Here is a 13,800-nt window from a genome sequence, read left to right as displayed (position 1 = left end):
ATTATTATGTTGGATTAAAGTTTTCACTGCTCTGCTGGCTTGGGGAGTATAAAATATATTATTTAACATAAAAACAATTGTGTGCAGAAAATCCTCTTGTTAGATTAATTCTCACCTAGACTAGGTGTGGAGGCATCCTCAAACCCAGCCTGCTGACACCCTCAAACCACTCCAACCTGTTGCATGGTGAACCACCCCAAAGCAGCTGTTCGGCCTAACACAAGCAACCAGTATTCAGTGAAGATGGATTTTCTGCCTTCACCAAGCCCAACTTGAACCAAAAAGGCAGATGCCTTGGTGGCAGGGCAAGGTCCCTAGCAACGTTTGCTAGAGGGATAAGTCCCCATCCCATCCTGCTTGCTCATTTGCCTGTCGGAGGCGGCTGAGTCGGAGCCTCCTGGAACGTGAGCACCCTGAGAAACGCAAAGGCCCCCAGTGGGGACAGAGACCAAAACCACAAAGCCCAAGTCAGTTCTGCCTCCAACTAAGGGGTCAGGGGACTCTGACAACATCCAGAGCCACCTTCTGTCCCGTCTTCCCAAAGCTCAAGGAAGCCACATGGTAGTTACCCAACTCCAACCTTATATCCTTAACTTGGCCCAACCCAGCTTCTACCCGTCTGACCGGTGACCAGCAACGTTGAAGCAGGGACATCTCATCCCTGGCATTAGGCTGCCACAGCAAAATACCACAGTCTGGGGGCCTGGACAGCAGGCACTTAAGTTCTCACGGTTCTGGAGGCTGCGAGTCCAAGATCAAGGTGTTGGCGGGTTTGGTTCCTTCTGAGGCCTCGCTCCTTGTCTTGCAGATGGCCACATCCTGGCGGTGGCTTCACATGGTCTTTTCTCTGGGCAAATGCGTCCCTGGTGTCTCCTCTCCTTCTTACAAGGACACCATCAGATTGGACTAGAGGCTCACTCTAATGGACTCATTTCATCTTGCCATGGTTTGAATGTGTCCCCCAAAGTTCCTGTGTTGGGAACTCAACCCCCAGTGCAGCAGTGTTCAGAGGCGGGGCCTTTAAAAGGCGACTAGGCAGTGAGTGCTTTGTAGTTGAGAATGAATTAATGTCCAGGCCAGGTGTGGTGGCTCACGCCTGTAATCCCAGCACTTTGGGAGGCCAAAACAGGAGGATTTCTTGAGCCAGGAGTTCAAGAGCAGCCTTGGCAACATAGCGAGACCCCGTCTCTACAAAAAATAGCAAAAGTAGCTGGGCATGATGGTGCACTCCTGCAGTCCCAGCTACTCGGGAGGCTGAGGCAAGAGGATCGCTTGAGCCCAGGAATTTGAAGCTGCAGTGAGCTATGATGACGCCACTACACTGTAGCCTGGGCAACAGAGTGAGATCTTGTCAAAAAAAAATTAACTCAAAATGGATCAAAGGCACAAATGTAAGACCAAAAACTGTAAGAATGAATTAATGTCATCATCGCAGGAGTAGGTTCGTTACTAGGAGAATAGATTTGGGCTGGGTGTGGTGGCACATGCCTGTAATCCTAGCACTGTGGGAGGCTGAGGCAGGAGGATGTCTTGAGCCCAGGAGTTTGAGGTTGCTGTGAGCTAGGCTGATGCCACGGCACTCACCCAGGCAACAGAGTAAGACTCTGTCTCAAAAAAGAAAAGAGAGAGAGTAGATTTGTTATCAAAGCTAGGTCAGCCCTCTGTTTTCGCCTTTCTCTCTTGCGTGTGCTCTCACACCCCTCCCTCCTGCCACCTTCCACCATGGGAGGACAGAGCAATAAGGCCCTCGCCAAATGCCAGCACCTTGATATTACCCATCTGTGGCATTCTGTTACAGCAACATTGTAAGCACCTCCTTAAAGATCTTCTCTCAAAATACAGTCACATTCTGAGGAACCAGGGGCCAGGGCTTCACTCTGGATCTTGGGGGAGCCGAGTTCGGCCATAACACCCCAGTCTCTGCAATCGCCCTGGACACCCCTCTGCTTGGCTCTCCCTCCATGCCAGTTTGTCCACTTACGCTCGCATCCTGGCCCCGTAGACGTGGCCCTTGGCCTTGGTCACTGACCTTGCTGAGTGCCTTCTCTCCCATTCTCCTGGGAGTCAGAGGACAGAATCCCACCTTCACTCAGATCCCTGGCCAGGATCTTACATTGACCCCCCGACCTTTGTTCTTGCGAAAAGTAGTTTGGATGTTTTGCCAAGAACCCATGGCTCACGTCACATGTGCCTTGCTACAGCTTCACGACCCCTCCCGGCTCTCTGCAGGAGTCTACTGCTGGGTGGGGGACCTGGGAGAAGTAAGTGGCCCTTTTAGCTGATTATTTCTGGCAGTGGGGTCGCTTTCTACAGCTCCTTTTAAGCTCTATAAACCCAATCTTTAGAAAATTGAAGGGAAATCCAAAGACAACAACCAGGATAGTCACACATTTAGCTACAAATGTTCGTGAACACACAAAGAACCTATGTCTCAAGAGATGTCCAAGATGTTGACCGGTGGGGGAAGGGAAAGTGGTGCGCTTATAGAACCCGGATGTTCCCAAAGCCACCAGTCCTAGGCAGGGCCTGTGTGGGAAGTGGGGTGGGGAAGACAGAAGGATGAGTAGTGAAGTTCACCAAAAAGTCAGTTTGTTCCCCCAAAATTCTGTCTGCTCCCTTACAGCTATGTTAGCATCGGGTGGAAATCTTCCAGCTCATGGTAGAACCTGCTTCTTTGGCCAAAGGGTGGGGAAAGTGATATTCATTCATTCGTTCACTCAACAAACATGAGTTATTGATCATGTTCTCAGCCTCATGCTGGAGGTCGGAAAGAGGAAGATAAAAGGGACACTCCCTGTTCTCAAGAGCAAGCTGTCAGGGCTCCCGGGAGATGGAAGCAATTGATGTCGGGCAGGCTGTAGGGCCAGGAAATCTCACACCTGTATGTGCATGTCGTGTCCAGGCTCAACAGTGGTCTTGAGCCTTGAGCAAAGTGGAGCCTCTCTGGGCAGCATGTCCACGAGGACCGAGGTGGCACAAGCTCCAGGATGTGAAGGCAGGTTTGAACCCAAATGCGGCTTTTCCCAGGGAAGCCTGGGGGTGGGATTGGTCCAACCCACAAGTGTACATGGCCAGTCTCTGCACAGCACAGGATGCGACCCCAAATGCCAGAGCCACCTGGGGGATGAGGCTTGGTGGCTGGAATGGAGCCAGACAATGGTGACACTCCTCGTAGGTGAGGAAGCTCATGTGGGGTGCTGGAAGGTGAACCTGCCCCCTGCCTGGGGGGGATGCCATGTCCCATCTGCAAGACCCACTTCCCCATCGGGAGTCCCACCAGCATGGAATGCTTGGGGTGCCCTAAAGTGGACAATTTTCTTAGCTCCACCCCTGTAGTAGCCTATGTGCTTTGTCTCCAAAAGGGAACATTAAAGAAAATCCCTATCAGAGGTGTATTCATCAGGGTTCGCCAGAGAAACAGAACTGATAGGAAGTGTGTGTGTGTGTGTGTGTGTGTGTGTGTGTGTGTTTAAAGAGAGAGGGAGAGAGAGAAGAAATTTACTTTAATGAATAGTGGAGGTGCAAGTCCAAAATCTGTAGGGTGGGCCAGCAGGCTGGAGACCCAGGGAAGAGCTGATGTTCAGCTCAAGTCCAAAGACCGTCTGCTGGAAGAATTCCCTCTTGCTCAAGATAGGTCAGTCTTTGTCCTGTTCGGGCCTTCAACTGATTGGACAAGGCCCACCCACACTATAGGGGTGGGTGATCTGCTTTACTCAAGGTCCGCTGATTCAAATGTGAATCTCATCCCAAAAAAATACCTTTGTAGAAACATCTAGGATAATGTTTGACCAAATATCTGGGCATGGGTGGCCCAGCCAAGTTGACACATGAAATTAATCATCACAAGAGGATATACCCAGTACAAACGGAGACCTTCCACTTTCAATAAATATTTAAATATCTCTTAGCTGCTTAGAGGCACAGCCCAGTGGATGCTGAAGTCCCTGGAGAGGGTGCAGTAGGTTTTTCCAGGACTTCTTCTCAGAACTTCATGGAGCAATTGTGGTCCAGCCGTATTTCTCTGCTTCCTTCACAAACAGAACCGGCACTCTGGCTCCAGGTAGGAAGAGAGGCAGCCCAGAGGACATAGGGCTACGGCTGGAGCTGGAGGTGTCTTTACAAAGTTAAGAGGGTCAATCTCATGCCAAGTGTGATTGCCACACGCACACAAAAGCAAAGGGACACAAGGAAACATGTGGAGATGATGGAATATTTATCACCTTAATTGTGGTGATGGTAACACAGGCATTTGCATATGTCCAAACTTGTCAAATCGTACACATCAGATACATACAGTTATTCATACATCAATTATATACACCTCAATAAAACTATAAAAAGAAAATATAGACTACATATTTATCCAGATGGTTGCCATTTCTGCAGCTCAGAATTCTTTACTGTTTATCTATGCCCCTCTGGTATAATCTGCTTTCAGTATAAAGAACTTCCTGTAGCTTTTTTGGAAGGCGTGCATGCTACTGGTGACTTGTCTGTTTTCATTCGTCTTAAAATATCTTTACTTCACCTGCCGCTTTTCCTATCATGGAGAAATATCTTTGTTTCGTACAATGGTAATCAATGTGATTTTTTTCAAAAAGATGCAGGGTGCCCAGTGGACATGTCATGGCCCACTGGGGTGGTGACTCCTCAGCCTGCTTTGCTGAGACCCCTTTTCTGGAGGTCACGTATTTGCATATGTGCCCGTGGTTTGCCCGCTTGCTCCCGGATCCATTTTCCTGCTCAGCTCCCGCCACAGGGTCTGACCCCTCTGCGGACTACACTTCCTGCTCCATTGCCAACCGGGTTCAGCCAAAGCAAGGTCCCAAGGTCCTGGCAGGAGATTGGAGGAGAGAAGTGACCAGGGCATAGTCCCACCCACCCTCTCTGTCCCTCGCTGTCTGCCTCCAGCAGTGGCAGAGCCCCCGCCGGGTTCCTGCTCCCACTGCCTGCCCTTCCCTGTGTATCCCGGCGCCTGCCAGCCAGCCCCTGTCCTAGTCCCAGCTCCACTGGGCGGCATCAACTCCTGAGCTCTACAGAATGGGTCTTGAACCCCAGGGGGTCTTGAGCCAAGCCTGGGTTTATACAGGGCAGTGAGAATGCCGAGGCTGCCTAGAATGCCCCCAGCCCGCCCTCCGTTTCCGGGTGTGCGTCTGCTGCTGCCGCAGGGACATCGTAAACCTCGGGGTCTGAATCTGCCTCTGCCGCTTCCTGGCCGTGAGACCTGGGGCAAGTTACTTAACCTCTTCGTGCCTCGGTCTCATCATCTGCCAAATGGGCATGCGGGATGGTGCCAATGTACGGGCCTGTTGTGATAATTAACTGAGCTAGATCCTGGCACACGCAGGCGCGGATCCGTGTTAGCATGGCTACCCCTCGGGCCTGCGTTCTGCCGGCCCACAGGCTCCCCCTGTCTGTGCCAGCTGCGTCCCCGGGGGGCAGATCTGGTCCCAGGCTCCTCCCACCCTCTCTTCCTGTGTCACCAGCCAAGGCCAGCCTGAGCCCAGGCTGTGACCAGAGGGACAGGCTTCTAAAGTTCTGGAGTTGTCGTCGTCATAGGGGGACCTGGGGACGCTTAGCTTCGAGAAGGTTTAGCCCTTGGAGACGGTGACGAAGCTTTCTGGATGCCGCCATCTGGGGGCTCGTGGGAAGGAGCTGTGTGTTTGTTTCCTCTCTAAAGGACAGAATTAGAATCAATACATGGAAATTACAGGAGGCAGAGTTTTGCCTTGAATTAAGGAAGAATTTCCTCACAGCGAGAAACATCTGAGGAGTGTGGTGGAGGGTTCCCTGTCGCAGAAGGTGTCCCCAGGTGTTACCGGGGCTCAGGCGCAGCACGGGAGAATAAACTAAGTCTCTGTTCAGGACCCTCCAGCCCTGGGCCTCCAGTATCCCGCCCAATGAGCTGTCTGGGAGCTGGTTCAATCTAACAACGTCTGGTTTGGTCCTCCAGTGGTCCTGTTGCCCTGTCCCTCTTCCTCCTATAGGTGCTTAAGCTTCTGCCTGTAGGTGCTTAAGCTTCTGCCTTCTTTTTCCCAAGGGGGGAACATGGAACAGAATGCAGAGACTAAGGGAGGTAAATTGGGGGTTTTTGTATTTCAGGAAGTTAGACGTGGGCCTAAGACCAAAGCCAGAGCACACAGGAAGAGCCAGGCAGAGGGAAAGTCTACCCACCCATGAAACTGGCTGATATTCTTTGGGGGTGTAGGAGAGCAAAGAGCAAAGGGCCCCTCCCTCCTTATCCCTGGCTGCACCCACGCGGGTAATAAAACTTTTAGAAATAAAGAAATAAATACAATTTTTTAAAAAGGAAAAAAAGAACTTCTAGATAAGTTTGAACCTGCAAGAGGAGAAGCAGCCTGTGCCCTCGTCCCTGGGCATGACCCAAGGAGATGGCCCAGACAAAGCCTGAGGAGGGACTGCCCAGCCCAGTGCTGTGCAGCAGCCGTGTCCACTGTGACCAGGCAGACAGGCCGTGACAGTGTCACAGGTCCCACGGTGCAGCACCTGAGTGTCAGAGTGAATCCTCGAACTGACAGAAGCCCCAAGCAGAGGTTCCCAGAGCCCAGAAGGTGGGGAGCAGCACAGTGTCTCCCACACACCCAAGGGTGGCCCAGAAGTGGCAGCGGAAACTGATGGACACAAGGAGCCCTGTCGCAGAGGGAGGACACAGAGCTGCCTGGGGGGACTGACGACTGACAACTGGGGGCACGCAAGGGTGTCTCCACACACACAGCCCGACGGATGACAGCACCAAGACCCAGAGGCCTTCCCTTCCCGCCCCTTCCCGCCTGAGCACCGACACCTCCAGCCTGTGGGTGCCCTGGCACTAGACGCCCCGAGGAAATGCAGGCTTGACAGAGATGAATTTTTCTGCCACTTAGTGGAATGGGCACTTCACATAGAAACTGAGTTGCATTATAAGAAAAAAAAATGCTATTTCTACGGTAGGAATCTGTGGCTGGGCTTCGGACCTGCTCCATGGGCCAACTCGTGCCATGCGTTCGGCCCTCCTGGGGAAGACTGCAGCTCTCTGGCTGGAACAGAGCTTTGCTTTGCAGGGCTGCATCATTTGTCAAGGTGTCGTGAGCTCCAGGTCCTGGGAACCAGCTGCAGTGCAGAGGAGGGGAGAGGGCCGGGCGGCCAGGCTGGGTGCACCAGCCTCCTCAGGGCCGGGGTGGGCTCCTGCGTGCAGAGGCTTCTGCACTGGCCCCTTGCTGTACGTAACATCCAGGCCGGTGGCGGCGGCTGCTGCTGCTACAAAACTGCACCACTTCACAATGCAAAAACAACTTGGGCTGAATTGGGGCAAAATGTTGAAGAGGGTGTAGCTCCTCTTTGCTGGTTTCTCGCTTCCTTTCTGAAGCTTTACCCGTCTTGGGCTCTCACGCTGCCCGGGCTGCCCACAGTCTGCCTCCGACATGACCCAAGGCAGCCTTCCCCAGAACCTCCCTCCTCTCTCCCCCACGATGCCCCAATTCATAGCCACGGTCCTGACCTCCCCACGTGCATGCACGGACTCATACAGACAATGCCTCCGTTGTCTCTCCCCCACCAGGAGCGGCATGGAGTCGCCTCCTTCCCCCAACTTCCCCGTGTCAGTAAATGGCGCTGCCCTCCATCAGGTGACTCAGCCCAGAGATGCAGGAGGCAGCCCTGACCCTTCACTCCCGCATCCAACCCAACCTGTGAGCTGTCCCTCCAAAACAGACCCCAATCCCGCCACTCCCCTCTTGCTCTTCCGCCACCCTAATTCCAGCCATCGTCATCTCTTGCCTGGACTATTGCAAGAAGCTCCTACCTGGTCTCACTCCTGATCCTGTGCCTACGATTCCTTCTAGCAGAGCAGCGGGTAAAATTGCTTAAAATGTGCATACGATGATATCACTTTCCTGCTGGGAATCCTCTAATGGCTCCCTGTGGTGTTAGAATGAAATCCACTCCCCAAGAGGGGCCTGCAGGATGCCAGGATCTGGCTTCTGCCTTCGTCTTGGATCACGCTCTGGCCATTCTGCCCTCCATTCCCTCTACTCCAGCCACCCTGACCCTCTGTCTCTTCCTCAGAAACAACACCACGCCCACTCCCTCCTCTGGGCCTGGTAGCTCCTGGTCCCTCTACCTAGAAGGTTCTCCCCAGATCTCATGGCAGCTTCTTCTCATTAGTCAGGTCTCAGCACCAGTGGTACTTCCCAGAGAGATTTCCTGGACCATTCTCTCTAGAGCCAGCTCCTTCCCTCTCCCTCTCTCAGGGGGCAGCACAGCAAAGCACACCCCCCCTGGGGTACAGATGACAATACAATGAGGAACAAGAAGCAAGTGATAGAATTTCCATTTTTATTATTTTTTACTCCATTTTCATAACATCTATATTTTGTGTGTGTTTTATAGTGCCTTAGTACAATGGCACGTCATGTCGTTTATAAACAAATATATATGCATATGTCTAAACGTGTGCATGTATATGACAGTGCTCAATATTTTTTGATAGAGCCATACAACCAAAAAAGTTGGTCTATGATAATGCCCTATTTTATTATCTTCTGGTTATTTGCTATAAGCAGTTTTTCTTTCGTTTTGCTTATCTACCCCCTCTCCCCTATAGAATGTGAGCCCCATACATGACCCGTCTCTCTGGTTCACGCTGTGCTGTCCATGTGACCAGCATCTGTGATACGCTGGCCACATAGCATGTGCTCAATAAATATTTATTGGCTGATTAAATGAGTGGATGAGTGAATGATCAGTCTTCCCAGGGACCTCGCGGAAGGACGGTTAGCTAATCCCAAGACCTTTCCGTGCTCAGGAGAGTGGCAAATAATGTCACAATGGGATGCCTGCAGGACAAGACGCCTTGTGGAAAAATGTGCAAGTTTCTGGGCTTTTTGTCTCCTTTCTAGATCGTCCCTCTGCCTCCACCTACAATGTCAGAAAGATTTTAGGCAACCAAGGTCCTAGGGTCAGAAGAACAGCCCCCAGGAAGTCATCAACACCTTAGAATAAATTAGTTCAATGTACTCCAACGTCCCGGGAGAGTTTGCCTCAAAAAACATCGCTTCAATCAGGCGCCATGGTGCTGGCTCAGCCACAGGCTACATGTCAGGCCTTGTGCGAGCTCTTGGCCAAGTTCTCATTCTAATCTGAGAGGAGCTGGTTCGCAGCAGGTTTTCTTTTTTACTTTGTTACTTGGAAATCATTTCAAATTTATAGAAAATTTGCAAGAACATGAAGAACATGCATAAATATACCTTCCCTGAGGCTGCCTATTGTGGACATTTTCCACACTCGCCTTATCCTCTGCTCTCTTTTCATGCATATATGTGTGTATATTTCGTATATTTTCATATATTTCAGGTAGGGATATATACACTCATTTTTCTGAACCATTTGCGAATAAGTTCCATGCACTGTACTCCATGCTTCTGCGTGTATTTCCCAGGAATACAGATGTTATCTTACAACTCCAGCGCAGTTATCAACTTCAGTAAATTTAACATTGAAACAATACTTTAATCTACCATCCAGTGATGTATTTTTCAAACGCTTTCCGCCGCCGCGCTCCTTCTTCAAATGCAATCTCACTTGGATCCCAACGCACATCGCAGACGAACATGGAAGGCTCGCTTGAAGGCGGCGGCAGCAGAAGGGCTGTGTATTCATTTCCTGCTGCTTCCGTGTCAAATTGCCACAGACTCGCTTAAAACAACACACATGTGTTATCTTACAGTGCCAGAGGTCAGAAGTCCCAGATCAGCCTCACTGGGCTAACGTCAAGGTCTTGGCAGGGCTGATTCCTTCTGGAGGCTCTTGGGGAAAATCCCTTTTTTTTTTTTTTGGCCTTTTCCAGCTTCTAAAGTCTTCCCATCTGCATTTCTTGGCCCATGCCCAGTTCCTTGAGTCACAGTTCCTACTTCTTCCTTTGACCTTCTTGCCTCCCTCTTAAAAGGACCCTTGTAATTACATTGTACCCACCCAGATATTCCAGCATAATCCTTTCATCTCAAAATCCTGAACATAATCCCATCTGCAGGTCCCCTTTGCCACGACGGGCAACATTTACAGTTTCTAGATATTAAGACGTGGAGATCTTTTGGGAGGGCCACCATGCAGGCCACTGCAGGCCACATACAGTTGAGTAGGTTGTAGACTGCTCGAAGGCACCAAAAATCCAGGCTGCAGTTCATTTGCCAAATCCTGTGCCTTTTTCTTTGCAAAAAGATTCTGCCTGATGCCAGGCACGTGCGCACAGGGATGCATCTGCTCGACGAGGGCTGCTTTTTCTAATCTGCGTAAAGGCCTCACGGAGGCCAGCTAGTGGTCAACCTTGTCATGCCCTCTTTCCCCGTGGCTTCCCAGAGACTCCTCTTAAGCAACCCTTAAGATTTAGGATCTGTTAAAACCCCAGGCCCCCACTGTTAAGATGTTTTCCAGCTGTGATACGCCATGCTCTGATACCACAACTAAATGGGCCCAGGGCACCTGAGAACAATTTTTCCATCTATGTAGGTTGTGACCCAGAGGCACAGGGAGTCCCCAAGAAGCAGACCCGCTCTGCCTCAACGGGGATCCCCAAAGACTCACAAACTCTGAGGCGCTCCACAACCCCTGCTTCGTTCCTCAATCTCCTGGCTTCAGAGTTTCCCAAGCTCAGCTCTCAGTACCCATCACTCATTTATCCCATCACATGTACGTCTGTGTAGCTGCCCAGTCCTGTCTTGCCTGAGGTGAGCGGAGGGTCCCTAGGAGTCCCCGACATTGCTCCAGGGGCGACCTTCCACTCCTGTGGACCCAAGTGCACATACTCAGTTGTGTCATGCACTGGGGACCACTCCAGATTCAGGAGGACATCCTGTAACCCCAGGCTTGTTGCCACCCTGGGCGCCTGTGTGAGAAGGAAGGGCTGGTGTAGGAACCCTAAGGATGTCTGGTCCTATTGCCAACCCAGGTCTGCTCTGTGGCTGTGTCCCCTTTCAAAGCCATGGAGTCATCTCTGTCCTCCTATAGGTGCACCAGGAAGGCCTCTGCAGTCCCAGGTCCTGCCTGCCCCATAACTGAGGTTAGTTTGGTGACCCTCTTGTGCTAAGAAACCTCCAGATGCTATAACCTCCCAGCCCAGGAAATCTCTATTCCTGATTTTGAGTCCACTTTGCATCTTAGGTGGGTCAGTTTTGATACTATCCAGTTCAGAGTCCCCTGAGTCTCCTACCTGCAGGGTAGCTGGGTCCTTCTAAATAATTCTGCAGACATGAGGCCTGAGATTCCACCCAGAGCACCCCATTCTGTGGTAGCTCCCTTCAGAACCCGTCCTACCCCCATGTCCCCAAAGCTCATTCCATGGCCTCCTCCAACAGGCAGTGAGTTTGGGGGATCTCTTTCTCTTACTTTTGTTTATTTTTTTTATTTTTGAGACAGGACCTCACTCTGTTGCCTAGGCTAAAGAGTAGTGTAGCCTCAGATTCCTGGGCTCAAGCAATCCTCCTGTCTCAGCCTCCAAAGTAGCTGGGACTATAGGTACACATAACCACACCCAGCTAATTTTTTTTATTTTTTTGTAGAGCTGTGGTCTCACTATGTTGCCCAGGCTGATCTTGATCTCCTGGCCTCAAGCGAGCCTCTCACCTTGGCCTCCCAACTGCTAGGTGCATGAGCCACTGCACCCAGCCAGGGGTTCCCTTTCTAAGGAGGTAGCCACGTGCACCTCTCTCCAGGCTACCACCATTCCACCTGGCCCCTGCAATACACCCGCCCCAGCTGTCAACTCCATGGCCTTCTACCTGCAGGTCCCAACATCCATGGCAAGTGTGTGGGTCTCACCATCTCCTCCCACAAGGCCAGGCAGCCCCTTCCCTGCACTGGAATTGTCGCAGGAGAGTCCGAGGACACCATACAGGCTGTTCTCTGCTGCTGACGGGGCCAAGGCTGCGACTCTGGGCCTGGGAGACATCGGGACTTAAAAAACAAGCATGGGAACTTTCGGTGGGCAATGTGCCCGATTTGGGGTCCAGGGTCACCCACACCTCTACCAACACTTGATCCATCTCAGCCCCTGGAAGGGTGAGGGCTGCAGGTCGGGCCCTTGACATACCAACATTCTGTCTTGTTCCTTTTCTCCTGGAGCCAGAATTCACATCTTGCCCATTGTGTAGGGAAAGTAATTAATGCCTTTCAAATTTTACCTTTTCTTCTTTGAGGAATCAAAATGTTCACTTCTGGAATCAAATGTATGAAAAAGGCTTTTAAAATTACCGTGCAAATGAGTTTCCTCTCCAGCAGAGCAACAGAGAACTAAGGAACCTGCTAAATTGCACCTGGCCAGTGTTAAATTGAAAGGCAGGTTAAATTCAAAGGCTGAGGTGTGCGGCGGTGCCAGGAGGGGCAGGGGCCTGGGGCTGCTGGGCTGCAGGAGTGTGCAGAAAAAAATGCCAGACGCCTGCCTCTCCCAGAGTCCTGCTGGCAACAGCCACAGCCCTGGGAGGGGTGGGGTTCAGGCCAGGGAGCTGGCAGCTGCTGCAAAGCCTGCAGCCTGGGGACAGGGACAGCCTTCCCATGGAGAACAAGGGAGGGTGGCAGCTCCCTCAGGTCCCCAGGGGTCCAGCCAGCCCTAGGTGATCAAAGGCAGGAGCACCCTAGAGAAGCCTCCCATAGAGGACGTCCTGTAAACCCTGGGGCGCGGCCTCAGGGTGGACAGTAGCTAGGCCAGCTCTCTGTCCCACGGCCACCCTCATGCTGGCCGTGCCTTGAGATGGCTGCGTAGGTAGCGTGGGCTGCCCAGGCCTTGGATCTCTTCTATCTTCTGCGTTCTCTGTCTTCTCTTTTGAAGATGCATTGTGAACATGATTCACCATAGCCCAAAGTGGAAACAACCCAAGTGCCCATCAACTGATAAATGGATAAATAAAATGTGAATATTCACACAATGGAATATTATTTAGTCATAGAAAAAAATGAAGTACTGATACGTGCTACAATGTAGATGCATCCCAAAACATTATGCCAAGTGAAAGAAGCCAGTCTCAGAGGACCATGCAGTGTACGATTCCATTTATATGAAATATCCGAATCAGCACATCTATAGAGACAGAAAGTCGCTTAGTGCGTGTCTAGCGCCTGCGGTATGGGAGTTGCAGGGTGACAGCTAAGGGCTGGGGCTTCTTTTTTAGGTGAAGAAAATGTTCTAAAATTATGGTGATAATTGTATAACTCTGTGAATGTACTAAAAATCATTGAATTGTGCACTTTAAATGAGTGAATTCCATAATATGTGAATTATATCTCAATAAAGCTGTTTTTTAAAGTATGCATTGTGAGCAGGGGTTGGGGGAGGGCCATATAGCCCAGACACGAGCTTCGATTCAGAAGGACGAGAGTTCAAATCTCAGCTCTCCCCCTTCCATGCTCAGTGGCCTTCGGCAAGTCACTGAACCCCTCTGGGCCCCAAATGCCTCATCTGTAAAGTTGATAATACTGTCCACATTAAAATGTGGGTGTCTTAGTCTGTTTGTGCTGCTATAAGATATACAAAAGAACAAGTAATTTATAGAGAACAGAAATGTATTTCTCACAGTTCTGGAGACTGGGAAATCCAAGACCGAGGTGACAGTCGGTCTGATGTCTGGTGGAGGCCCGTTGCTCACAGGTGGCACCGTCTAGGTGTCCCCACGTGGCAGAAGAATAGAAGAGCAAGAGAAGTGAACTCTCTCTGAAGGGCATTAATCCATCCCCCAAAAGTGACTTAATCATGTCCCCAAAAGACCTCACCTCTCAATACCACCACAGAGGGATTAAGTTTCAACATGAATTTTA

This window comes from Propithecus coquereli, unplaced genomic scaffold (assembly GCF_000956105.1).
Source record: "Propithecus coquereli isolate 6110/MARCELLA unplaced genomic scaffold, Pcoq_1.0 Scaffold150, whole genome shotgun sequence".
NCBI lineage: Eukaryota > Metazoa > Chordata > Mammalia > Primates > Indriidae > Propithecus > Propithecus coquereli.
The sequence above is the reverse complement of the archived record's forward strand: the minus strand, read 5'-3'. Positions refer to the sequence as shown.